The following is a 26,303-nucleotide window of genomic DNA, read 5'->3' on the forward strand; positions in this document are numbered from 1 at the left end:
AGTCAACTCTTCGCATGAGATGGCCAAAGTACTGGAGTTTCAGCTTTAGCATCATTCCTTCCAAAGAAATCCCAGGGCTGATCTCCTCCAGAATGGACTGGTTGGATCTCCTTGCAGTCCAAGGGACTCTCAAGAGTCTTCTCCAACACCACAGTTCAAAAGCATCAATTCTTCAGTGCTCAGCTTTCTTCGCACTCCAACTCTCAAATCCATACATGACCACTGGAAAAACCATAGCCTTGACTAGACGGACCTTTGTTGGCAAAGTAATGTCTCTGCTTTTCAATGTGCTATCTAGGTTGGTCATAACTTTTCTTCCAAGGAGTAAGCGTCTTTTAATTTCATGGCTGCAGTCACCATCTGCAGTGATTTTGGAGCCCCAAAAAATAAAGTATGACACTGTTTCCACTGTTTCCCCATCTATTTCCCATGAAGTGATGGGACCAGATGCCATGATCTTTGTTTTCTGAATGTTGAGCTTTAAGCCAGCTTTTCCACTCTCCACTTTCACTTTCATCAAGAGGCTTTTTAGTTCCTCTTCACTTTCTGCCATAAGGGTGGTGTCATCTGCATATCTGAGGTTATTGATATTTCTCCCGGCAATCTTGATTAAGATTATTAATTACTGAGATCTGTCCAAGGACAAGCACTGTGGTCAGGCTTAGATTACAAAATGACTTAGGCCAAAAGCGGCTTCTCTTTGTCAAGAAAGTCATGCCTAGTTTTCTTTCTGTGGGGACCTTCTACCCAATCTGCTTACAAAATCCCCCTTTAAGAAATTTCAGTCTTCAGTCTTGAGGGGTATGGGACTGAAGTTAAGACCTCTGTAATTGCTTCCTGCTGAGAATGGATGTTTCAGTTTCCTGAATTAGAGGAGTGAAATTCTCTTGTTGCTAGAGCTAGGTCTGTTTTGGGGTCCACCAAAGTAGTGTCTGAACCTTACTTCAGTAGCATTATTCTAGCAACTGTAGAAGAGGCACAGTGGGAGAGACAATTAACAGCAACATAGCAACATCATTAGCAGAGACTTCAGCCAAGAGCCCCCAAACCAAACCATTTTTCTAATATTTTCACTAAACTGGGAAGGGAACCTTCAGAGAGGAGGTTTGATTTTTTCATGTGGATCATAAGGTGAGTCACATTAGAAAACTCATCAGGAATTAAAAACAGCGTTTGGTATATATTATAGCATAAGTTCCTCCTTAGGAGGCTTTTAAAATATCAAGGGCCATTTTTTATCATAGAAACTTCTGAGTTGATTAGACTGACAGCCTGATTACTGTTGTTAAGGCTTGCTGGGTAAATTTTGCTAAAGCCTCTATGAGAGTGATGATGTCCTCTATGTTTGACTTCTTTCTTTCTTTCTCTCTTTCTTTCTTTTGGCCATGCCATGCATTTTGTGAGATCTTAGTTCCCTGACCAGAGATTGAACCCCAGACCCAGTGCAGTGAAAGTTGAAAGTGCGGAGTCCGAAACATGACTACCAGGGAGTTTCCTTTAATGTTTGATTTTCTAAAAATAGTCCTCTCCTTAATGGCCAAAGCAGATGTACAATGCATGTTCTATAGGCCACAAAACAGGCCACTCTGGTCAGTAAAGTTTAAGTTAAACCATGTATAAGCCAGCATGACTTACCCCATACCTCAGTGAGAAGATTTTTGTCAGTTCCCCTCTTGATCACAAGTCTTCTAATGCACAAAAATACTTTTCCTTTGATGCCAGGGTGGTTGCAGCCTGTCCTGGGTCCATCATGTCCCTTGGTGCTAGGCCTCCTTTTTGTTAATATAGAAATATTTGCCTAGGTATCCACACTGGGGGAGAATTTATCAGGTATCTGTGAAGAGGCTCAGAGGTATGTTAGTGGGGAAACATTTTGTAGGTTACACATTTATCAATTGTATCAAATTATAACACAAACATTGTATATGTGCTTTTAGCCTTAGACTTAAAGCAAGCAGAGGATACCTGTCATGAGTAGTTATACTCTGTGACAACTTCACTAGATAATTTTCTTTTCCTCCTGAACATCAGGGCAAATGTATGGCTAACACAATAACTTTCGATTTTGATAGGGCCTGAACATGGGGTATTGGATCTTCATCTAAAAATATATTGTCATGGTAAGCTTCAGAAACAAACTTAAGAGTGTCCCTTTAACAGTTCATTTAAACTTTATAATTATGAACTTAACAATAAGTATCTATCTGGCAGTTGAGTCTCAGACAGTAAATACAGACTTCAATTAACAAAACTAGATTTTAATATCCACTGAAACATTCTTTTCCTCTAAAGTTAACCTCACTTTTACCAAATGTAGCCAAATTAAGACCGATTTGTTTTCAGAATAAGTCTGATTGATTGAACACTTAGCCTCTTTTAAATTGGTTGGGTTGGAGCTTTTCATAAGGGATCTCAGATTGAAATGTTGAAATATTTCTCAAAGCCAGAAAAGCCATTCTGTGGGCCTGTCACAGATTTCACCTGCAACATCTACAGATTTGAGTGAATTCCACCATTTTCAAGGTCTTCAAAATACATTGAGTTTCCTGCATCCGTTAGGAGGTGGCCTTCCTTATTTACCTGATAAAGCTGTTGAAAACTTAAGGATTTCTAATTTTTGGAGGAATCAGGTGGAGAGAAAAGATAAACATTTCCGTTTTACTTCCAAAGGTGTAATTTACCAAATTGCTGTTAGTCATAATTAGCTTGAGAGGGAGCGTGTCATTATGTCTGGAAAACACAGATTAAAGCCAGTAATATTTTAGACAAAAACCCTAAAAATTATAACCATATTCATCAGTTCACTCAGTAACTGATCCTTTTTGTTAATAGTTTTATGAAGCCATCAGGTTTTCATTCAGTTTAGTTCAGTTCAGTCACTTAGTCGTGTCTGACTCTTTGCGATCCCATGGACTGCAGAATGCCGGGCCTCCATGTCCGTCATCAACTCCTGGAGTTTACTCCAACTCACGTCCATTGAGTCTGTGATGCCATCCAACCACCTTGTCCTTCTCCTCCCACCTACAATCTTTTCTCTTTTCAAATAAGTCAGTTCTTCCCATCAGGTGGCCAAAGTATTGGAGTTTCAGCTTCAACATCAGTCCTTCCAATGAACACCCAGAACTGATCTCCTTTAGGATGGACTGCTTGGATCTCCTTGCAGTCCAAGGGATTCTCAAGAGTCTTCTCCAACACCACAGTTCAAAAGCATCAATTCTTCGGTGCTCAGCTTTCTTTATAGTCCAACTCTCACATCCATACATGACTACTGGAAAAACCATAGCCTTGACTAGATGGACCTTTGTTGGCAAAGTAATGTCTCTGCTTTTCAATATGCTGTCTAAAACTAGGTAAGAAATTAAAGAATCCTAATGAAAACCTGTCAACCTAAACCTAGACAGGTTTTCATTAGGATTCTTTAATTTCTTACCTAGTTCAATGGTATGATCTGAAATTTATCAGAGACCTATACTTTTCAAAAATTTCTTCCTAAGAATCTTCTTGAAGATGAAGCACTTTTGAAAAATATCAAAGTATAACAATAACTGTCTATAAATGGCAAAGGACTTAAAAAGACATGATTCACACCTGATTACAATGTAATTGACAAAGAATCTTGGTTACTGTTTTGACATACAGCATTTTAAGATAGCAACTAAAATTATAACATAATCATATCAGGACATATCCAAAGTTCAGAAATGTATAATTTCTAGAATGTCTGTGTTAATAATATATTGATAATATTTATTCCTACGATATGGTAAAGAATCCACCTGCCAATGCAGGAGACACAGGAGACTCAAGCTCGATCCCTGGGTTGAGAAGATCCCCTGGAGGAGGAAATGGCAATCGTCTCCAATATTCTTCCCTGGAGAATCCCATGGACAGAGAAGCCTAGCGGGCCACAGTCCATAGGATCACAAAGAGTCAGAAATGACTGAGCAACTGAGCACATTCCTATAGTATAACCTCAGATGGCTTATCACTTATCTGACAGTGCTTCCCATGTAATTTAACATATCAGATTATCCTATTTAATATCTCTCTCTAAGATGCTTCAGGATTCCTCTGAAACATCACAGTTAGCCGTAGGTCAAAAGAACTTCAGTTAGAATTTAATATTTGGAGGACTTTCCCTGGAAGTCCAGTGGTTAAGGCTCTGCATTTCCACCTCAGGGGACACAGGTTTGATCCCTGGTTGGGGAACTAAGATTCTGAAAGCCCTGTAGCATGGACAAAAAAAAATTGATATTTGGTGATTTTATAAAAATATCAAAAAGATTTCAAGACACTTGGTCAAATAGGATCACAGGTCACTGTGAAGCAGTACTTATTCACTTAACTAAAATGACTAAAGACTTCGAAAGCGAATACAGACCACTTAAAGGCCATAGGAAGCATCACTACAAACAAAGCTAGTGGAGGTGATGGAATTCCAGTTGAGCTATTTCAAATCCTGAAAGATGATGCTGTGAAAGTGCTGCACTCAATACGCCAGCAAATTTGGAAAACTCAGCAGTGGCCACAGGACTGGAAGAGGTCAGTTTTCATTCCAATCCCAAAGAAGGGCAATGCCAAAGAATGCTCAAACTACTGCACAATTGCACTCATCTCACACACTAGCAAAGTAATGCTCAAAATTCTCGAAGCCAGGCTTCAGCAATACGTGAACCATGAACTTCCAGATGTCCAAGCTGGATTTAGAAAAAGCAGAGGAACCAGAGATCAAATTGCCAACATCCGCTAGATCATCGAAAAAGCAAGAGAGTTCCAGAAAAACATCAATTTCTGCCTTATTGACTATGCCAAAGCCTCTGACTATGTGGATCACAATAAACTGTGGAAAATTCTGAAAGAGATGGGAATACCAGACCACCTGACCTGCCTCGTGAGAAATCTGTATGCAGGTCAGGAAGCAACAGTTAGAACTGGACATGGAACAATGGACTGGTTCCAAATAGGAAAAGGAATACATGAAGGCTGTATATTGTAACCCTGCTTATTTAACTTATATGCAGAGTACACCATGAGAAATGCTGGGCTGGAGGAAGCACAAGCTGAATCAAGATTGCCGGGAGAAAATCAATAACCTCAGATATACAGATGACACCACCCTTAGGGCAGAAAGTAAAAAGGAAATAAAAAGCCTCTTGAGGAAAGTGAAAGAGGAGAGTGAAAAAGTTGGCTTAAAGCTCAACATTCAGAAAACGAAGATCATGGCATCCAGTCCCACCACTTCATGGGAAATAGATGGGGAAACAGTGGACACAGTGTGCTGCAGTCCATGGGGTCACAAAGAGTCAGACACGACTGAGCAACTGAACTGAAAGGCAAAGAACCTCACATAATCTGTTATCAAAAGCGGAACTTCAGGAAAACTTTGTTCTTTTAATAGAGGGCACAATACTCCAGTCCTATACCAGTCTATAGAATCTGTTTACCTAATTAAATTTAATCCAGTCTAAGCCAGTCCTGACCATGTACAAAGTTCTTTCTCAGTGTTCCTTTTCCATAAACCTACAATTTTCTGTATTCATATTTTTTCCTTTATTTTAGTTTCCATTAAAAAAGAAAAAGTTTTAGGGCAAAACTACCTTTAAAAAAATTATATTTACTTATTTATTTGGCTGCACTATGTCTGAGTTGTGGCACTCAGGCCCTTTGTTGCTGCATCTGGTTTCTTTTTAGTTGTGCCATTTGGGCTCTTAGTTATGTCACGCAGGATGTAGTTCCCTCACCAGGAATCAAACCTGAGCCCTCTGCATTGGGACCACAGAATCTTAGCCACTGGACCACCAAAAAAACCCCCTCCCTTTTTTTTTCTTTTAACGAAATGCATTTCCATTCCTCACACTTCTTTGACTGAAAACACACATCCTACTGTCCTGGCATACTGAACTGTTTTACTATCTTAGTAGCTTTAATTACATATATTATAATATTAACCCCTAAAAACCTTAATCTCCAGTGAACACCAAGAAGCAAGCAATTATAAATTGTCTATCATACTAGTATTTCCCACTTGGAAAACTTCTGAACACAATCCATAATCTCTGGAGACACATTTTCTCATAACAAAATTTCTTTCACCAATGTGGTACAGAGTATGTGTTTAATAAACCCAAGCATCTTTGGTTTCTCTCTGATAAGAAGGCAGAAGCAGTTAAGCTTAGACCTGCCAGCAATTACTCTTCCAGTATTTATCCTCTTTGAAATGACCTAGGTAGTCAATGAATTCTCATCATTTAACTTATTTTAGTTTCAAATGAAACTAAGGTTCATTTAACTTAATTTAGTTTTTAAGTTAAGCCAAACTTGAATTGGCTTCAATACCAGATATTGATATTATAGAAACTATTTCCTAGATCATGTGAACCTGAAATTCATTCTGGCCAGTTTCCTTAACATCTGTGAGAGTTTTTCTAAGTGCTTAATTTCCTTAAGCCAATCACATAGAGCTCATCCACAAATTACTTTTGATAATACTGTCTAGAGGTAGACATATCACATCTATAATGAACATATATATACTTTCATATAGACACAAAGATGTCATAGTTTTCTTCTTAAGTTTAAAAAGCTTCCTTTTTTTTCTCTCTTTCAGTCCCAGGAATTAAAAATGGTCTAGATAAAAGTTCCTGAGAGCCTGGATAGAACATTTACATCTCAAAGAAACAAGTTCCTTATAGGAAAGTTGGTTTTTTACTAACTGCGTATGTATAGCCCAGTTTTAGGATGTCAAAAGAGCCATACGTTGGACACTTTTAGGACAATATTTCTTGGTATCTTTCCTCTTTGATGTTGCATCCCCTATTGAGGTTGTCAACTTTGAGAATCTGGCTCCAGTATCTAACAAAAATTCAATTTGCTCTCCTGCTACTTCTAAAGTAACCCTGGATTTCTCAGGGGAGATCAGGATGGTGTTTTGTGGAACCAGGTGAGGAGCCCTCAGGCCCCATCAATTTCTTTTTTTTTTTTTTTTTTTAATTTTATTTTATTTTTAAACTTTACATAATTCTATTAGTTTTGCCAAATATCAAAATGAATCTGCCACAGGTATACATGTGTTCCCCACCCTGAACCCTCCTCCCTCCTCCCTCCCCATACCATCCCTCTGGGTCGTCCCAGTGCACTAGCCCCAAGCATCCAGTATCGTGCATCGAACCTGGACTGGCAACTCGGTTCATACATGATATTTTACATGTTTCAATGCCATTCTCCCAAATCTTCCCACCCTCTCCCTCTCTCACAGAGTCCATAAGACTGTTCTATACATTAGTGTCTCTTTTGCTGTCTCGTACACAGGGTTATTGTTACCATCTTTCTAAATTCCATATATATGCATTAGTATACTGTATTGGTGTTTTTCTTTCTGGCTTACTTCACTCTGTATAATAGGCTCCAGTTTCATCCACCTCATTAGAACTGATTCAAATGTATTCTTTTTAATGGCTGAGTAATACTCCATTGTGTATATGTACCACAGCTTTCTTATCCATTCATCTGCTGATGGACATCTAGGTTGCTTCCATGTCCTGGCTATTATAAACAGTGCTGTGATGAACATTGGGGTACACGTGTCTCTTTCCCTTCTGGTTTCCTCAGTGTGTATGCCCAGCAGTGGGACTGCTGGATCATAAGGCGGTTCTATTTCCAGTTTTTTAAGGAATCTCCACACTGTTCTCCATAGTAACTGTACTAGTTTGCATTCCCACCAACAGTGTAAGAGGGTTCCCTTTTCTCCACACCCTCTCCAGCATTTATTACTTGTAGACTTTTGGATCGCAGCCATTCTGACTGGCGTGAAATGGTACCTCATAGTGGTTTTGATTTGCATTTCTCTGATCATGAGTGATGTTGAGCATCTTTTCATGTGTTTGTTAGCCATCTGTATGTCTTCTTTGGAGAAATGTCTATTTAGTTCTTTGGCCCATTTTTTGATTGGGTCATTTATTTTTCTGGAGTTGAGCTGTAGGAGTTGCTTGTATATTTTTGAGATTAGTTGTTTGTCAGTTGCTTCATTTGCTATTATTTTCTCCCATTCTAAAGGCTGTCTTTTCACCTTGCTAATAGTTTCCTTTGATGTGCAGAAGCTTTTAAGGTTAATTAGGTCCCGTTTGTTTATTTTTGCTTTTATTTCCATTATTCTGGGAGGTGGGTCATAGAGGATCCTGCTGTGATGTATGTCAGAGAGTGTTTTGCCTATGTTCTCCTCTAGGAGTTTTATAGTTTCTGGTCTTACGTTTAGATCTTTAATCCATTTTGAGTTTATTTTTGTGTATGGTGTTAGAAAGTGTTCTAGTTTCATTCTTTTACAAGTGGTTGACCAGATTTCCCAGCACCACTTGTTAAAGAGATTGTCTTTAATCCATTGTATATTCTTGCCTCCTTTGTCAAAGATAAGGTGTCCATATGTGCGTGGATTTATCTCTGGGCTTTCTATTTTGTTCCATTGATCTATATTTCTGTCTTTGTGCCAGTACCATACTGTCTTGATAACTGTGGCTTTGTAGTAGAGCCTGAAGTCAGGTAGGTTGATTCCTCCAGTTCCATTCTTCTTTCTCAAGATCGCTTTGGCTATTCGAGGTTTTTTGTATTTCCATACAAATTGTGAAATTATTTGTTCTAGCTCTGTGAAGAATACCGTTGGTAGCTTGATAGGGATTGCATTGAATCTATAAATTGCTTTGGGTAGTATACTCATTTTCACTATATTGATTCTTCCAGTCCATGAACATGGTATATTTCTCCATCTGTTAGTGTCCTCTTTGATTTCTTTCACCAGTGTTTTATAGTTTTCTATATATAGGTCTTTAGTTCCTTTAGGTAGATATATTCCTAAGTATTTTATTCTTTCCGTTGCAATGGTGAATGGAATTGTTTCCTTAATTTCTCTTTCTGTTTTCTCATTATTAGTGTATAGGAATGCAAGGGATTTCTGTGTGTTGATTTTATATCCTGCAACTTTACTATAGTCATTGATCAGTTCTAGTAATTTTCTGGTGGAGTCTTTAGGGTTTTCTATATAGAGGATCAAGTCATCTGCAAATAGTGAGAGTTTTACTTCTTCTTTTCCAATTTGGATTCCTTTTATTTCTTTTTCTGCTCTGATTGCTGTGGCCAAAACTTCCAAAACTATGTTGAATAGTAATGGTGAAGGTGGGCACCCTTGTCTTGTTCCTGACTTTAGAGGAAATGCTTTCAATTTTTCACCATTGAGGATAATGTTTGCTGTGCGTTTGTCATATATAGCTTTTATTATGTTGAGGTATGTTCCTTCTATTCCTGCTTTCTGGAGAGTTTTTATCATAAATGGATGTTGAATTTTGTCAAAGGCTTTCTCTGCATCTATTGAGATAATCATATGGTTTTTATTTTTCAATTTGTTAATGTGGTGTATTACATTGATTGATTTGTGGATATTAAAGAATCCTTGCATCCCTGGGATAAAGCCCACTTGGTCATGGTGTATGATCTTTTTAATGTGTTGTTGGATTCTGATTGCTAGAATTTTGTTAAGGATTTTTGCATCTATGTTCATCAGTGATATTGGCCTGTAGTTTTCTTTTTTTGTGGGATCTTTGTCAGGTTTTGGTATTAGGGTGATGGTGGCCTCATAGAATGAGTTTGGAAGTTTACCTTCCTCTGCAATTTTCTGGAAGAGTTTGAGCAGGATAGGTGTTAGCTCTTCTCTAAATTTTTGGTAGAATTCAGCTGTGAAGCCATCTGGACCTGGGCTTTTGTTTGCTGGAAGATTTTTGATTACAGTTTCAATTTCCATGCTTGTGATGGGTTTGTTAAGATTTTCTATTTCTTCCTGGTCCAGTTTTGGAAAGTTGTACTTTTGTCAGAATTTGTCCATTTCTTCCACGTTGTCCATTTTATTGGCATATAATTGTTGATAGTACTCTCTTATGATCCTTTGTATTTCTGTGTTGTCTGTTGTGATCTCTCCATTTTCATTTCTAATTTTATTGATTTGATTTTTCTCCCTTTGTTTCTTGATGAGTCTGGCTAATGGTTTGTCAATTTTATTTATCCTTTCAAAGAACCAGCTTTTGGCTTTGTTGATTTTTGCTATGGTCTCTTTTGTCTCTTTTGCATTTATTTCTGCTCTAATTTTTAAGATTTCTTTCCTTCTACTAACCCTGGGGTTCTTCATTTCTTCATTTTCTAGTTGCTTTAGGTGTAGAGTTAGGTTATTTATTTGACTTTTTTCTTGTTTCTTGAGGTATGCCTGTATTGCTATGAACTTTCCCCTTAGGACTGTTTTTACCGTGTCCCACAGGTTTTGGGTTGTTGTGTTTTCATTTTCGTTCGTTTCTATGCAAATTTTGATTTCTTTTTTGATTTCTTCTGTGATTTGTGGGTTATTCAGCAGCATGTTGTTCAGCCTCCATATGTTGGATTTTTTAATAGTTTTTCTCCTGTAATTGAGATCTAATCTTACTGCATTGTGGTCAGAAAAGATGCTTGGAATGATTTCTATTTTTTTGAATTTACCAAGGCTAGCTTTATGGCCCAGGATGTGATCTATCCTGGAGAAGGTTCCACGTGCGCTTGAGAAAAAGGTGAAATTCATTGTCTTGGGATGAAATGTCCTATAGATATCAATTAGGTCTAACTGGTCTATTGTATCTTTTAAAGTTTGTGTTTCCTTGTTAATTTTCTGTTTAGTTGATCTATCCATAGGTGTGAGTGGGGTATTAAAGTCTCCCACTATTATTGTGTTATTGTTAATTTCTCCTTTCATACTTGTTAGCATTTGTCTTACATACTGCGGTGCTCCTGTGTTGGGTGCATATATATTTATAATTGTTATATCTTCTTCTTGGATTGATCCTTTGATCATTATGTAGTGACCTTCTTTGTCTCTTTTCACAGCCTTTGTTTTAAAGTCTATTTTATCTGATATGAGTATTGCTACTCCTGCTTTCTTTTGGTCCCTATTTGCATGGAAAATCTTTTTCCAGCCCTTCACTTTCAGTCTGTGTCCCCTGTTTTGAGGTGGGTCTCTTGTAGACAACATATGTAGGGGTCTTGTTTTTGTATCCATTCAGCCAGTCTTTGTCTTTTGGTTGGGGCATTCAACCCATTTACGTTTAAGGTAATTACTGATAAGTATGATCCCATTGCCATTTACTTTATTGTTTTGGGTTCGATTTTATACACCGTTTTTGTGTTTCCTGTCTAGAGAATATCCTTTAGTATTTGTTGGAGAGCTGGTTTGGTGGTGCAGAATTCTCTCAGCTTTTGCTTGTCTGAAAAGCTTTTGATTTCTCCTTCATACTTGAATGAGATCCTTGCTGGGTACAATAATCTGGGCTGTAGGTTATTTTCTTTCATCACTTTAAGTATGTCTTGCCATTCCCTCCTGGCTTGAAGAGTTTCTATTGAGAGATCAGCTGTTATCCTTATGGGAATTCCCTTGTGTGTTATTTGTTGTTTTTCCCTTGCTGCTTTTAATATTTGTTCTTTGTGTTTGATCTTTGTTAATTTGATTAATATGTGTCTTGGGGTGTTTTGCCTTGGGTTTATCCTGTTTGGGACTCTCTGGGTTTCTTGGACTTGAGTGATTATTTCCTTCCCCATTTTAGGGAAGTTTTCAACAATTATCTCCTCAAGTATTTTCTCATGGTCTTTCTTTTTGTCTTCTTCTTCTGGGACCCCTATGATTCGAATGTTGTAGCGTTTAATATTGTCCTGGAGGTCTCTGAGATTGTCCTCATTTTTTTTAATTCGTTTTTCTTTTATCCTCTCTGATTCATTTATTTCTACCATTCTATCTTCTAATTCACTAATCCTATCTTCTGCCTCTGTTATTCTACTATTTGTTGCCTCCAGAGTGTTTTTAATTTCATTTATTGCATTATTCATTATATATTGACTCTTTTTTATTTCTTCTAGGTCCTTGTTAAACCTTTCTTGCATCTTCTCAATCCTTGTCTCCAGGCTATTTATCTGTGATTCCATTTTAATTTCAAGATTTTGGATCAATTTCACTATCATTATTCGGAATTCTTTATCAGGTAGATTCCCTATCTTTTCCTCTTTGGTTTGGTTTGGTGGGCATTTATCCTGTTCCTTTACCTGCTGGGTATTCCTCTGTCTCTTCATCTTGTTTAAATTGCTGAGTTTGGGGTGTCCTTTCTGTATCCTGGCAGTTTGTGGAGTTCTTTTTATTGTGGCGTTTCCTTGCTGTGTGTGGGTTTGTACAGGTGGCTTGTCAAGGTTTCCTGGTTAGGGAAGCTTGTGTCGGTGTTCTGGTGGGTGGAGCTGTATTTCTTCTCTCTGGAGTGCAATGAAGTGTCCAGTAATGAGTTATGAGATGTCTATGGTTTTGGGGGTGACTTTGGGCAGCCTGTATCTTGAAGCTCAGGGCTGTGTTCCTTTGTTGCTGGAGAATTTGCTTGGTATGTCTTGCCCTGGAACTTGTTGGCCCTTGTGTGGTGCTTGGTTTCAGTGTCAGTATGGAGGCATTTGATGAGCTCCTGTCAATTCATGTTCCTTGGAGTCAGGAGTTCCCTGGAGTCAGGGTTTGGACTTAAGCCTCCTGCTTCCAGTTATTGGTCTTATTTTTACAGTAGTTTCAAAACTTCTCCTTCTATACAGCACCATTGATAAAACATCTATGTTAAAGATGAAAAGTTTCTCTTCTGTGAGGGTCACTCAGAGAAGTTCACAGCGTTACATGGAGAAGAGAAGAGGGAGGAGGGAGTTAGAGGTGACCCAAATGAGATGAGGTGGAATCAATAGTGGAGAGAGTGGGCTAGCCAGTAGTCACTTCCTTATGTGCACTCCACAACTGGACCACTCAGAGATGTTCACGGAGTTATACAGAGAAGAGAAGGAAGAAGGAGACAGAGGTGGCCAGAAGGATAAAAGGGGGGAATGAAAAGGAGGGAGACAGATCCAGCCAGTAATCAGTTCCCTAAGTGTTCTCCACCGTCTGGAACACACAGAAATTCACAGAGTTGGGTAGAGTCGAGAGGGGTTAGGGAGGAAACACAGGTGACCTGGTGGAGAAAAAGGAGAGTCCAAAGGGAGAGACAGCAGTCAAGCCAGTAATCTCGCTCCCTAGTGAAAAATGGGTCCTGAAGATTGGGCTCTTAGAGGTACAAAATTGGTAACAAATACATAAAGCAAAAATTAAAAATCTAGAGTAGAGTTTGGAATTTCAAAAATATGATGTTAAAGAAAAGAAGAAGGAAAAGAAAGAGAGAAAAAATGAACAAAGAAAAACAAACAAGGTCGCGAGAATTATAAAGAAAATACAGGTACAAAATTGATAACTAATACCGAAAAGCAAAAATTAAAAATCTAGAGAAGAGTTTGGAATTTCAAAAATATGATGTTAAAGAAAAGAAGAAGGAAAAAAAGAGAGAGAAAATGAACAAAGAAAAACAAACAAGGTCGCAAAAATTATAAAGAAAATACAGGTACAAAATTGATAACTAATACCGAAAAGCAAAAATTAAAAATCTAGAGTAGATTTTGGAATTTCAAAAATACAATGTTAAAAAAAAAAGAAGAAGAAGAAGAAAAAGAAAAAGAGAAAACAAACAAACAAAAACAAACAATGTCGCAAAAATTATAAAGAAAATACAGGTACAAAATTGATATCAAATACCAAAAAGCATAAATTAAAAATCTAGAGTGGAGTTTGGAATTTCAGATATACAATGTTATATAAAAGAAGAAGAGAAAGAAACAAAGAAAGAAAAAAAAAATGTCACAGAAATTACAGGAAAAACTATAGGTACAAAATTGATAACATATACCAAAAAGCTAAAATTAAAAATCTAGAGTAGAGTTTGGAATTTCAAAACTACAATGTTAAAGAAAAGAAGAATAAAAAAAAAAAAAGGTCAAAAAATTATAAAATATATATATGAAGTTTGCTGAAGAAGAAAAAAATAGGGTCTTTTTTTTTTTTTTGCAAAGTAATAGGTTATAAAAGTGAAAATTAAAGGAACAATAGAGGACTTAAAATTTTTTTTTTAATTAAAAAAAAGAAAGAAAGAATGATCGTAAAAATAGTAAAAATATATCTAGGACTTTCTCTGGTTTTGTTGTGAGTATTGTGGGTTCAGTTCATTTTTGGCTAGTTCCTTGGTCCAACTTGTATTTCTCAAGATCTATAGGCCCCTTCCTATGTAGTCCGTAGTAACCACAGGGTTTTAATCTATTGCCTATAGCTTTCAAGGCGTTTCCCTCTGTTATAGCTTCTTCTGTTTGCTGGTCTCTTCAGTGTCTGGTTTCCACCCTGACACAAAGGGGACGGTGGAGGACACTTTTTTTTTTTTTTTTTAGGCTCACTTGTTCAGTCACGCTGTGGGGAGGGAGAGAGTGATGCTGCAAACAAATAACGTTGGCGTGCGCTTGCAGTGCCTCAGCCACACTGGGTCTGCCCCCGTTCACGGCGCATGTAGCCTCCCTGTCCACACTGCTCGGGCTCTATGTTGTTCCTCCGGGAACAATCCAAGGCCGGCCCTGGGCAGCACGCACCTCCCAGGTCCAAGCCGCTCAGGTTCAGGCACTCAGGTAGTCCTCAGAGGCGCAGACTCAGTTGGGCCTGCGTTTTGTGCTCTTCCCAGGTCTGAGCAGCTCAGGTGATGAGGTGTTTGGCGAGCTCCAATGCTGCGACTTATCACCTCCCCGCCACTCGGTTATCTGGGTGTAAAACCGGTGCACCTTCTCAGGCAGATGTTGACCATCCAGACCCCCAAGAAGTTTTAGTTAGCAAAGAAGCCTGCTTACAGTTTTATAGATAATGTCTCTCTGGGGCTGCGATTGCCCCCTTCCAGCTCTGGCTGCCTGTCACCGGAGGGAGAAGGTCTGTAGCCGGCTATCTCTGTTCAGTCCTTTGTTCTGTGCTCAGGCCTGGTGGTGTCTTGGGTTAGGGCTGGCTTTTCGCAAGGTAGATATCCCACAGTCTGGTTTGCTATCCCAAATTATTTCGCTCAGATAGCGCTCAGGGTATTTAGGCCAGATTCTTACTCTAAGCGATGCAGCCCGCGCCGCGCCTCCCTGCCCAGCCCCAGCTTGCTAATGGCATGTGCAGGCGTCTGCGCTGCTTCTCCGCTGGGGGAGTTACCGTAGGGCTTGCAATCTGTGAGTTTTAATTGTTTATTTATTTTTTCTCCCTGTTATGTTGCCCTCTGTGCTTCCAAAGCTCGGCACAGATTTGGCAGTGAGAAGGTTTCCTGGTGTTTGGAAACTTCTCTCTTTTTAAGACTCCCTTCCCAGGACGGAACTCCCTCCCTCCCTCTTTTGTCTCTTTTTTTGTCTTTTATATTTTTTCCTACCTCCTTTCGAAGAGTTGGGTTGCTTTTCTGGGTGCCTGATGTCCTCTGCCGGCATTCAGAAGTTGTTTTGTAGAATTTACTCGGCGTTTAAATGCTCTTTTGATGAATTTGTGGGGGAGAAAGTGTTCTCCCGGTCCTACTCCTCCACCATCTTGGCTCCTCCCCCTGGCCCCATCAATTTCTTTTTTGGTTACCAGGAGCTGAAATGAAGAGGGTTAAGCTTGGGTCTTCCTTTTCCTGAGATGGGGCATTCCTTCGTCTGATGTCCTTCCCCTTTGCATGTGGAATCTTTTTCAGTTGCGGCATGCAGACTCTTAACTACAGCATGTGGGATCTAATTTTGTGACCAGGGATCAAACCCAGGCCCCCTGCATTGGCAATGTGTAGTCTTAGCCACCTATCTACCAGGGAAGTCCCAATATTAAAACAAAACAAATGAACAAAACAAAAAACACTTACCTGTGGTGATATGCTGATGTGCAATTTCTCCAGTAACAAGAGAGAGACAGAGAAAGAGGGAGGGAAAGAGAGGCATACTCTACGGCCCTGTAATTCTTTGAAAGCAAAATTATAAAATAGTAAGAAGGGACTTCCCTGGTGGTCCAGTGGCTAGGACTCCATGCTACCAATGCAGGGAATCTGGGTTTGACCCATGGTCAGGGACCTAGATCCCACCTGCCGCTACTAAAGATCCCGCAGGCCTCAATTAAATATCATTCACCTCAGGTTTATGTAAGCATAGGTTGTTCTCTTCAAGTCTTGCACAGGATGTTCTACATATATATTTTTGGATACTTATTGAAAAAAAATCCACATGTAAGTGGACGCATGCAGTTCAAGCCCATGTTGTTCAAGAGTCAACTGTATAGAACACAGACTATAATTTACCAACATGACTTAATCCTTCTTTGATGACTCAGAAGACCCTCTGGGATCACACATTCCTTCAGGCTTGTTATTATGTGTATTTTCTCTGGAGATGTTTCATATGGGCCAAGTAACCGAAAGCAGAATTCAGTAATAACTGGAAGACAGAACTTGATGTCTGCTGACTCATTCCAGAACTAAGTCTGTGTGTATGTGTCTCAAAGTCAAATACAGAAGAGATCACATTTATTACTGCCTAAAAGAAGCATCACATCACAATGCAACTGTTTATGAAAATAGAAGGTTACAAATAAGGAGTGTTAACTAGCTTCTGTTCATCAACCTTAACCAGGACAAGGAAATGTTTGAAAAGTAGGGCATCATTAGTACCATTAATATACTATTACCATTATTAAAGCCTAATCATCGGATTATAATTTACTAATTAACACAGACATATTTATCATATTATGTGCCTAGTATTTGCCAAGCCCTGTGTTAGTCATTAGGGATAAAATGTGAATATAATTCATGCCCTAGAGAAGTGTAAATAATTCATTTAAAACCATTTTATTGTGCAGATCATTTTACAGAACTTTAGATGTCACTGTAATAAATTAGCCTGGGAGTGATGTGACAGTCTAACACATCCTATAACTCACTCAAAATATAGAATAACAGAAAAGAAAGAATGTGAGAATGTTAGCTTAATTACTTGATATTTGCCTTTTCCCCCCACTAAAAAACAGCATCCAGAATGTTCCTTTAAGGATCTAGCTTTTTGCACTTTCAGAATCCTGGGTGAATTTGCTCCTGCACCTAAGATGATTTTTATTTCAGTTACTACAGTATCTGCCAGTCCCCCCAGGACTTGAGGGTAAAGCAACAGCCCAAAGCAGGGCGGGAACAGCCATTGCAGTACCCCCACCCTTGGCTGACCTCTCTGTGGGTGTGATGGTGACAGGGGAGGCATGAGAGAGCCCTGCCCGGGAGTCAGGAGAAACCCAGGAGGCAGGGCAGTGTTCTCAGTCCAGTGTGTAATGGACACTCTGGTAATGGACACTGCCTCCTTTCTCTACAGCTTCCTGTAAACATGCTGATTTTCATCACTAAAACTAAGGGTTTTGATTACATCAGAGTTTCCCAAATTATATTCTGCAAAACATACAGATCTCATAAGTTGTTGTTTAGTTGCTCAGTTGTGTCCAACTCTTTGCAACCCTATGGACTGTAGCCTGCCAGGCTCCTCTGTCCGTGGGATTGCCCAGGCAAGAATACTGGAAAGGGTAGCCATTTCCTTCTCCAGAGGACCTTTCTGACCCAGGAATCAAACCCATATCTCCTGCATTGCAGGCAGATTCTTGACTGCTGAGCCACCAGGGAAGCCCATGGGTCCCATAAGACACTTCTTGAAAAAGTGGCCTGGAGCAGCACAACAGGGCAAGCTGCCCGCCACACCCAGTGGTGCAGTCACAGGGCGCATCAGCCTAGAAAGGTTCCGACAGGCTGTACCTTCCAAACACTTGATAGCATTTCTCAAACGAGTTTGACCATGAAACTCCCTCTTCCAGTTTCACCTACTAACATCTGCTGATTCACTTAGTGTTCTGAGGTACGAACTTTGGAAACATTAGAATAAACGATCTCTTAAACACACTGATTTTATAGCAATTTAAAGCAGAAAATAGCCTTAGAAATCAGAGGTCCTATGAGTTTAGGATCTCATAGCAAGTCAGTGGCCAAATGAGGTCCCTTTCATTTGCCAGTTTTTCACATTCTATATGCTAAAAACCACAGTGAATGAAATTTTACTGTGAGAAGGATTAGAAGAAGGATCAGTCATTGAAATCTACAAGTAACCTGGAAGCTCCAGGGTTTCCAGTTTGGTTAAACTCTGTTGTTTGAAGTTACTCTTGATTAAGCAAAACTAATGGTGTACATCCATAGGCCAGTGGAGATACTACTGAGCAGACAATTATCACAATTCAAGAAGCTAATGAGAACAGGAGAAAGAGAAGCAAGTGGCACGGAGTCCAAAGTCAAGGTAATTAGCTCCTGGGTGACTAAGAGTAAATTACCTTTTTTTGATATTGAGTTCAAGATCCTTGAATTTTTTTTTTTAAGTATTGAGTCATATATTCCTTTGGTGTCAGGACTAAGAAAAGAGAACTGATGTTTCTATACTGACCTCAGTGTCCAGTGCTCTGGATAGTGTCTCCTTAATGCCAACTTTAAAAAGCCTCACACATCACTTCACAATGGTCTTTGACTCTACTTAAAAGGACAAAGATAATTTTAGGCTTCAATTTCTTTTCATGCCATTTGCTTGAAAAAGAGTCCTTTGAGTTGGTGGCTAAGTAAACAACAGTATTCTTGAAGCAATGACTTGGCTGTCCCACAGTCCCAGCTATAGTATAGCCTAACTCCAAAGTAATTAAAGAACCAAGTGATTTGCATTCTTTTTTCTACAGAACTACTCTTGAGTAGCAGATGGCAAACACAAATGTTTTGCTCTAGAGACATATGGAAACCTCTCTGTTCTGTAAAACCCTCAATGAATATTAAACGCCGAGTGATGCCATTCATTGCAGAAATAAAATGTGATAATCCCCCAAACAGGCCTAATTAGGCCATATAGCTACTTGAGTTCCAGAAAGTAATAGGGGGGAAATTACTATGTGATTGGGATTTCATTAGCAGTTCTTCTTAATCTGAATATTCATCCTGGCCTGAAAGAATCACCTACCTAGCCTTATTTCTCAGCATTCTATTAGCTTGTCACCATAATTTATAATTGTAAATCTTAAAAATGAGCCATCAAAGAGATCTGCTTGATTCCATATTAATTCTTCAGTTCTTCCTTAACACAAAGAGCAATGAATTTCAAGAGAGACAGGGTGTTTTATCATAGGTTTGGGAGTATTCATAGCTCCCTAACTAATTCCACTTATAAGCCCTTGCTGCTGTTAAATTAGGGTGGCAGGGAAAAGTCTGTGTAAGGTTATTCAGGAAATGATTATCAATATTAAGTAGGAATTTGAGGCAGTAATCTTATTGAATATGGCTCAAAATACAAAACAGAATTTCATTCTCTCCATCCTGCAGGTTGACAACCCAATAAATTGTTGGCAACCCATTAACTTGTTGCCATCACAGAAAGGACTGATACTCTGCGCTCCTTGGAAAGAGAGAAGTACTGATGACTGAGTCATAGGGTGGACTAAGTGCTCTTTAGAATAAGGAACTAGGTGTCTTGGGCTTCTTTCCCAACACCACACTCTGCCTGGCCTCCAAGAGACCTGCTAGGCCTGTTGATAAATCTCAAATTCACTACCGTGTTTGGTTGGCCTTGGAGACCAAAGTCTGTAAACCAGAACCCCTAGGGCAGATCTTAGGACATCTGTTAAGAGCTTGGGTTCACGAGTCAAAGGATTTTATGGACAGAGAGGGATTCTCTAGTCCAGCCTTTTTCATTTTACAAAGAGTAAACTGAGGCACAGAAGGGTCATTGTCCTTAAGGTCATAGAACTTGTTCGTGGCAGAACTAGGAAAAGAACCCCAGTCACCTGATGCTTTGTCCAATTCTCCCTCCATTACAAACTCAGGACAGGCTTGTCAGGGTCTGACAGAGAATTTAGAAAGTTCAAGGCTCCCAAAGTGCTTAGCCTTAGCTGGTTGCTTAAGTGGGATAGAATAGGTAGCAGGTGTCTAAATGCCTATGTTAATTCTGACTTTAGGCACCCATCCCCTCCTCACGGAAACACTGTTTCTTTCTTGCCTCTTTTTTCCAGTTCAACATCAATCCATCTGTTTAAGAGAATGACAAGTCAGAATTTTCCTGGATTCAGCCCCCTGACCTCCAGAAATTCCAATATAACCAAACATGATATAAATACCTATATGCATTGGACACTGAAACAAGTATTAGTTTTCATTGGTTGTTTCTACAGTCTTGTTGCCTCCTGTCTTCTCTAACAGAACCTTGTGATCTAGGGTAAGTCTGACCCCATACTCAGCTTGAATCACTTAAGTCAGTTGGCATACGCCATTCTCTTGGACCCTAGGATCAGTTCACAAAAGAGTAGTCAGGGCCTATGGAGCTGAATTCCAGGTTATTTGAATTTCTGAGAAAAAAGATTCTTTACCTTCTGCTCTCTCTTTGAATCAAAGAGTCCCAGGAGTTTCAGGAAAACATTTTACAACAACATGGGGTTGGCCTGTTGAAATAAGTGTTACTTTGCAGAGAAGGCAACATCACCCCACTCCAGTACTCTTGCCTGGAAAATCCCATGGACGGAGGAGCCTGGTAGGCTGCAGTCCATGGGGTCGCTAGGAGTCAGACACAACTGAGGGATTTCCCTTTCACTTTCCACTTTCATGCATTGGAGAAGGAAATGGCAACCCACTCCAGTGTTCTTGCCTGGAGAATCCCAGGGACGGGGGAGCCTGATGGGCTACCATCTATGGGGTCGCACAGAGTCGGACATGACTGACGTGACTTAGCAGTTGAGGAAGCATTGCTAAGAAACCAAGAGAGAGAAACCAGGTCCCAGGCATGTCATCTGATCTACTGGATTACTCACCTGTCACTCCTTGTAGATCTGATTATTTTAGTATGTGATTAAGTAAATTTTTTGGTTTTGTTTTGCTTTTTAGGGGTTGTTTTTGGCTGCACCACATAGCACACCAAACTTCCCCTACCAGGGATTAAACCTGGGCCTCCAGCAGTGGAAGTATGGAGTCTTAACCACTGGACTGCTGGGGGAAGTCCAAGTAAATATCTTTATTATTTAAGTCATTCAGTGTTCTATTATTTACTGCCATATGTATCTCAGTATATGTTATGATGCTGATTATGAGTTTCAGCACATCTTGACTTCACCATTAGATCAAAGTCCAGTTTAGAGTTGGTTCCAAAAGGCATTATTGAATCATTCATTTAAACAAGAAACTCTACCCAAAACGCAGAGTACTTACTGTGTATGTACCTTACTTGACAAAAAATACTACATAGCAATGCCTAGGCTAATGAAAACTTTACTATTAGAAAAGAAACAATATAAGCTGTATCAGAATAGATTTCTTCCAATCCACCTTATAGTGGAGTAAATTTCATGTAGTCATTTTTCAGCATTATCATATCATCTTTATTTAACTTTTACATTCAGTGGTGATATGTAAAATACTTAACACTGTTTGGCATGAGCACTTGACCAATCAGATTGAATGTCTAAACAATCAGAATTAAAGCCAACCTGATCCATCAGAATAAATGAAGTGTGTGTCAACCAGATATCTGCCTCCCATTCATCACTGAACTTGTGGGATCACTTGTGGGATCTCCCTTCAACTGCCTGGGAAGCAAACTAAGGGCAGGGACCACATGATAGATACCTTTGAATCCTCCAGGTAGGCCTTGCTGAGCTGGTTTCATAGTGTGAGCTTAATGACTGTTTCTTTAAGTGGACATTATTCAACCAGTGATTGTTCAGGAAACATCAGTGGGTGGACAGAGTACAGTGTGTCCCTCTCTGATGAAGATAATTATAGAATTATCCCACTGCATTATCACTAAACAATGTTTTGAGATAACACACAGTGGATAAGAGAAATTGATATTTTTGAGGAGTTATCATTCAATATGATCTTGACAACCTAGAGAAATAATACATAATCACACCTATTTTTAAATACAACAATAAATATTATTCTTACAGAATGAATAACATACAAATACAAGGTAGAGGACAACCAGAAAGGTATTGGTGAAGCTAAAAATACCTAGGGCTTAGTATAAACTGAAGGTGTCCCAAATGTGTTTAAAAAATACCTAGACTGGGGACTTTCTTTCCCGGTGGTCCAGTAATTAAGACTCCACGCTTCCACTTCAGGGGGTGCAGTTTCTATCTCTGGTCAGGGAACTAAGATCCCATATGCCACGTAGCATAGCCCCCGCCAACAAAAACCTAGACGGCTGGCATGATAGTCAGATGTTCATTCATTCATTCAACAACTGAGTACCTACTAGGCATGCTGGGGACACAGTGAAAAATAAGCAATGTCCCTTTCCTCAAAAGGCTCAACTTTTAAGGGAGAAGACAAAGAAGTTCACAAACTGTTAGATAACAGAGAGACAAGTTATTCGACGGCTGAGTCATCAGTCAGTGAAAATAATCACCATGAAGGACATCTTTGTAGCCCACCGGGACAGCTGTGCTCAACTGGCAAAGGACCAGAATCCATGGGGGGCTGGACAGAAGCATCAGCAGGCTAAGTGCAGGCAGAGGACCAGAGGTTTCTTTGTCCCGAATTTTTCAGGACCATATAAGCACTTGGATTTTTTTAGGATACAATTAAGAGGAGGAAGAATCCCAGTAATATTTGGCACCAGTTTTGCCAGTCCTTGAGAAGTAGGGATCTCAGCCAAGTTTAATTTCACTTAAGCAGTTACGAAAGGTGACATTTCTTGCATTTAGATGTCATGGAACAATTTTAAACTAGTTAAAGGATGCTTGAATTAATTTGAAAATTTGCCTAGAGAACACACAGATCCTCAAGAATGTGTTTGTAGATTCTTTTTAAAAATATTTGTTTATTAGTTATTATTATTATTGGCTGTGCTGGGTCTTCGTTGCCGCGTGGGCTTTCCCTAGTTGCGGAGAGCGGGGCTACTCTCTAGCTGCCGTGTGGGGGCTTCTGACTGTGGCGGCTTCTCTTGTGGAGCGTGGGCTTCAGTAGTTGCTACACTTGGGCTCCACAGTTGTGGCACCAGGCTTAGTTGCCCTGTGGCATGTGGAATGTTCCCGACCAGGGACTGAACCCATGTCCCCTGCATTGGCAGGCATATTCCTAACCACTGGACATCAGGGAAGCCCCTGTTCATGGATTCTTGAGGGTTAAAGACCCCCAAGATGAATAAACTAGTGTAAGAAGTGAAGAATGGCTCTTGGAATTGTGCAACATGGCAGTCCTGCTTGCTACCATAAGGAAAGCCAGACTGAGGACAAAGTAAACAGAGGAGAGCAGCAACAAGAGAACAGAGGAAGATGGACTACTGCTCTGATCAACTAGCCTGAAGCTCACACAGACCTCCTACCGGAGAGACCTCCTTCCAGCATCATCACCCCACCTCATTAGAAAATTCACGAGGAAGAACTCAGTTTGACCCAGCCTGGCCATATGCCCATCTCTGTGGCTGAAGGAGTAAAGTACCATGATTCACAGCCACCAGTGCGGGAGGAGCAGCTTCCCAAAAGCAAGAAGAAAAAGAGTGCTGGCCTGACAAAAACCACAGAGGGTAAATTCCTTGGACAGCTAGATTTCTGTAAGTCAAGCTGCCATATAATATCAACCTTATCAAAAGCTTCAGTAAACATTTACAGAATCAATTTGAAAGTGCTGGTCTGCCTGGTGTTCTGCAGTGACGTAGCATTTTACATTATTGGGCAACTGGCAAAAAAAATGTATTGATGTGGTTTTCTTAAAACATAGCAACGTGCCACTTAGAGAAAGAAAAAGTGGCAGCCAGCAACCTGTCACCTGTGGAAGCTTCAGCTCTATGAATACACTTCTTGTCCAGTCTTTTGAGCAAAGGGCTTTGATTCAGTAGTAGTTGCTACCATCCAAATCTGATCTCTAAGTAACATGTTATTATACAAAATATGAAAATTTATAATTCACAAAAGGAAAAAAATTGGATACTTGTTGAAGTAGTGTCATATATCAAACTGCTTGCATGGTTCAACAGTAGTGCATAAACTTACCAGCTAAAAGTCCCAACGTTATACACACTTGCTGATAGAGAAAAACCAAGGAAGTGAAAACAAGACAAAAAAATTAACAAAATTCCCCTAAGGAAACTTAGGGACTTTAGAATTCCTAACTCTAGCTTCTCTTATGAATTTAAGTTCTTTGCCACATCATTGTGTTCTTATTCATACACAGAGAGAATGCCAACAGTTGCATGCAGGTAGTGGAACTAAAAGTTATTTTAATCAGTACACATTTTATAAAAGAAAGAGGATTCCAGTGGTCTTAAAGATTTCCCTGTTCTTTTCCAGAATGAATAGGAAGGTATAGAACTAAACTGTCTATATTTGTTCAGCACGGTGCTGTGCTAGGAAAACGCTGTCCTGTTGCTTCAGTCATGTCCGACCCTTTGTGAACCCATGGACTATAGCCCGCCAGGCTCCTCTGTCCATGGGATTCTCCAGGCAAGAATACTGGAGTGGGTTGCCATGCCCTCCTCCAGGGCATCTTCCCAACCCATTGGTCAAACCTGTGTCTCTTATGACGCCTGTGTTAGCAGGTGGGTTCTTTACCACTAGTGCCACCTGGGAAGTCGTGTTCAGCCCTGGCTGAGGCCCAGTTCACAGGACTTGCCCAAGCGCTCTGACTGGGGCAAGGAGGCTCAGCCTGTGCCAGAGGGCATAATCTGTCCTCATTAGGGGATATAAACTGTGACTTTGACCTTCTTAGATCTGTTCCCATCAAGTGGACTGTAGAAATTAGACATTAGATTAGCAACAACCCTCTGGCTATTGTATGATTAATAAGTGTGTCAATGACACATTTCATTGTTTTTTCCACATAGAAGGTGAAAGTAGTTACTAGGGCCAATTGAATTTGCTACTCTTTCTTAACTCACAAGATTAAGAATATAATATCGTTGGCATTGAATATGAAGTCACAAGGCACTCAAGATGTGTTTCAGAAAAACCTGCTGTCTTCTTCAACCAACTGTCCAAGTTTTCTCCTTAGTCTACTAAAGGCTGAGTGCATTAGTTCCCTTAATAACCTTCAACCTCCCAGAAAGGTGTTTCTTTAGAGTGAAGAACCATAGACAGTGGTTTTCAAATATTTTGGCCTCAGGATCCTTTTACCCTCTTAAAAATTATTGAGGCCTCTAAAGAGCTTTTGTTCATATTTGACATATTAGAAATTAGAAGATAAAAGAGATGAGAGACAGAGACACCCCTAGTGGATAGAGCTTTTGGTCCCAGACCTCCTTAGCTATTCACTTGCCCTTGTGATTTACCTGAGTCATTAAATCCCCTTCACTGGCTGGGTCTCTGCCCCTAGCTACCAAAAGAGGCCTTAACAATACATCCATGAAACAATTAAATAATAGTCTAAGACAATAAATGACAGATTGGGTATAACAGAATGTTCCTTCCTTCTCCTCTATTTGTTATCCATTAAAATGACGGCCTACAGAGGGCTGAAGAAGGTAACCATCAATACTAACATTGCCACATTGCCTTAAGGATTTCAAAGTAGGTTCACATTCAGTATCTCACTTAATTTTCCTACAATCCTATGAAACACTTGTTTTATACCCATTTTACAGATGAGAAAACTGAGGTGCAGAAAGCCTATGTGCTGTTAAGCAGCTGAGTCAAGACAAAATCCAAATCTTACCCTCCAGATTCCCACCGTCAGTTTCTGCCCCGAATGAATGCTTGCAGTTTTATCAGGCACATGCCTGACGCACAAGCCTCACAGATTTCAATTCCCAGATTCTTTTTGTCCATCCTCCTGCAGGAAGAGGGGAGCGGTCTGCACAGTAGATTCTTTAAAATACCCACTGTATTTAGCTCTGCTCTGGAGGTCTGAAGAAGAGAATAGGAGTGGATTCAAGTGAGAAAGGCAATCGTTCTTTTTGAGCTCGGTAATTGAGGGGTTGAGGGAGGGGAGGGGGCTTAGACGTAGTGCTGGACAGGAACTGGAGGAGAAGCAAGATAAGGCACTCTGCAGATAATCCACAGGCAGCGCCACGGCAGCATGAAGGAAAGCAAGCATCTCAGCTCCGGGGCGCGGTGGAAGAGATGCGGGAACTGCGGACTCAGCCTTCAAGGTCCTGCATTTGAAAGGCGTCCGCACACAAAGAAACGATGAAGTTAAGTTCCGGTGGCGCAACACGCAGAGTTAGAAGCCCGGCCTCCCTGCTAGCTCTAGAGGAAACGCCTAATGCCGGGTCACCCAGCTTAGAGAGGATCCTCTTTTATCCTCTGGGGCCGCGGGGACAGCCTGCCCAAGGCACGCCCGAAGTGCCCCACAAGAACTACAAGTCCCATAAAACACTGGGGCGCCGGCTGTGATTACGAAACCCCCGTGGATTGGCCA

At 40.0% G+C, this 26,303-nt stretch overlaps 1 long non-coding RNA gene across 1 annotated transcript; it reads right to left on the minus strand.

Moving 5' to 3' along the window:
* Positions 1 to 554: 554 nt before the first annotated feature.
* LOC123328077 lies at positions 555 to 26,249 on the minus strand. Its single transcript, XR_006542819.1, has 3 exons — positions 25,599 to 26,249; positions 1,636 to 1,834; positions 555 to 965 (listed from the first exon to the last, which is right to left on the minus strand). It is a non-coding gene; the product is annotated as an uncharacterized LOC123328077 (long non-coding RNA).
* Between the last annotated feature and the right edge of the window lie 54 nt (positions 26,250 to 26,303).

The sequence above is a fragment of the Bubalus bubalis genome, chromosome 11 (assembly GCF_019923935.1).
Source record: "Bubalus bubalis isolate 160015118507 breed Murrah chromosome 11, NDDB_SH_1, whole genome shotgun sequence".
Classification (NCBI taxonomy): domain Eukaryota; kingdom Metazoa; phylum Chordata; class Mammalia; order Artiodactyla; family Bovidae; genus Bubalus; species Bubalus bubalis.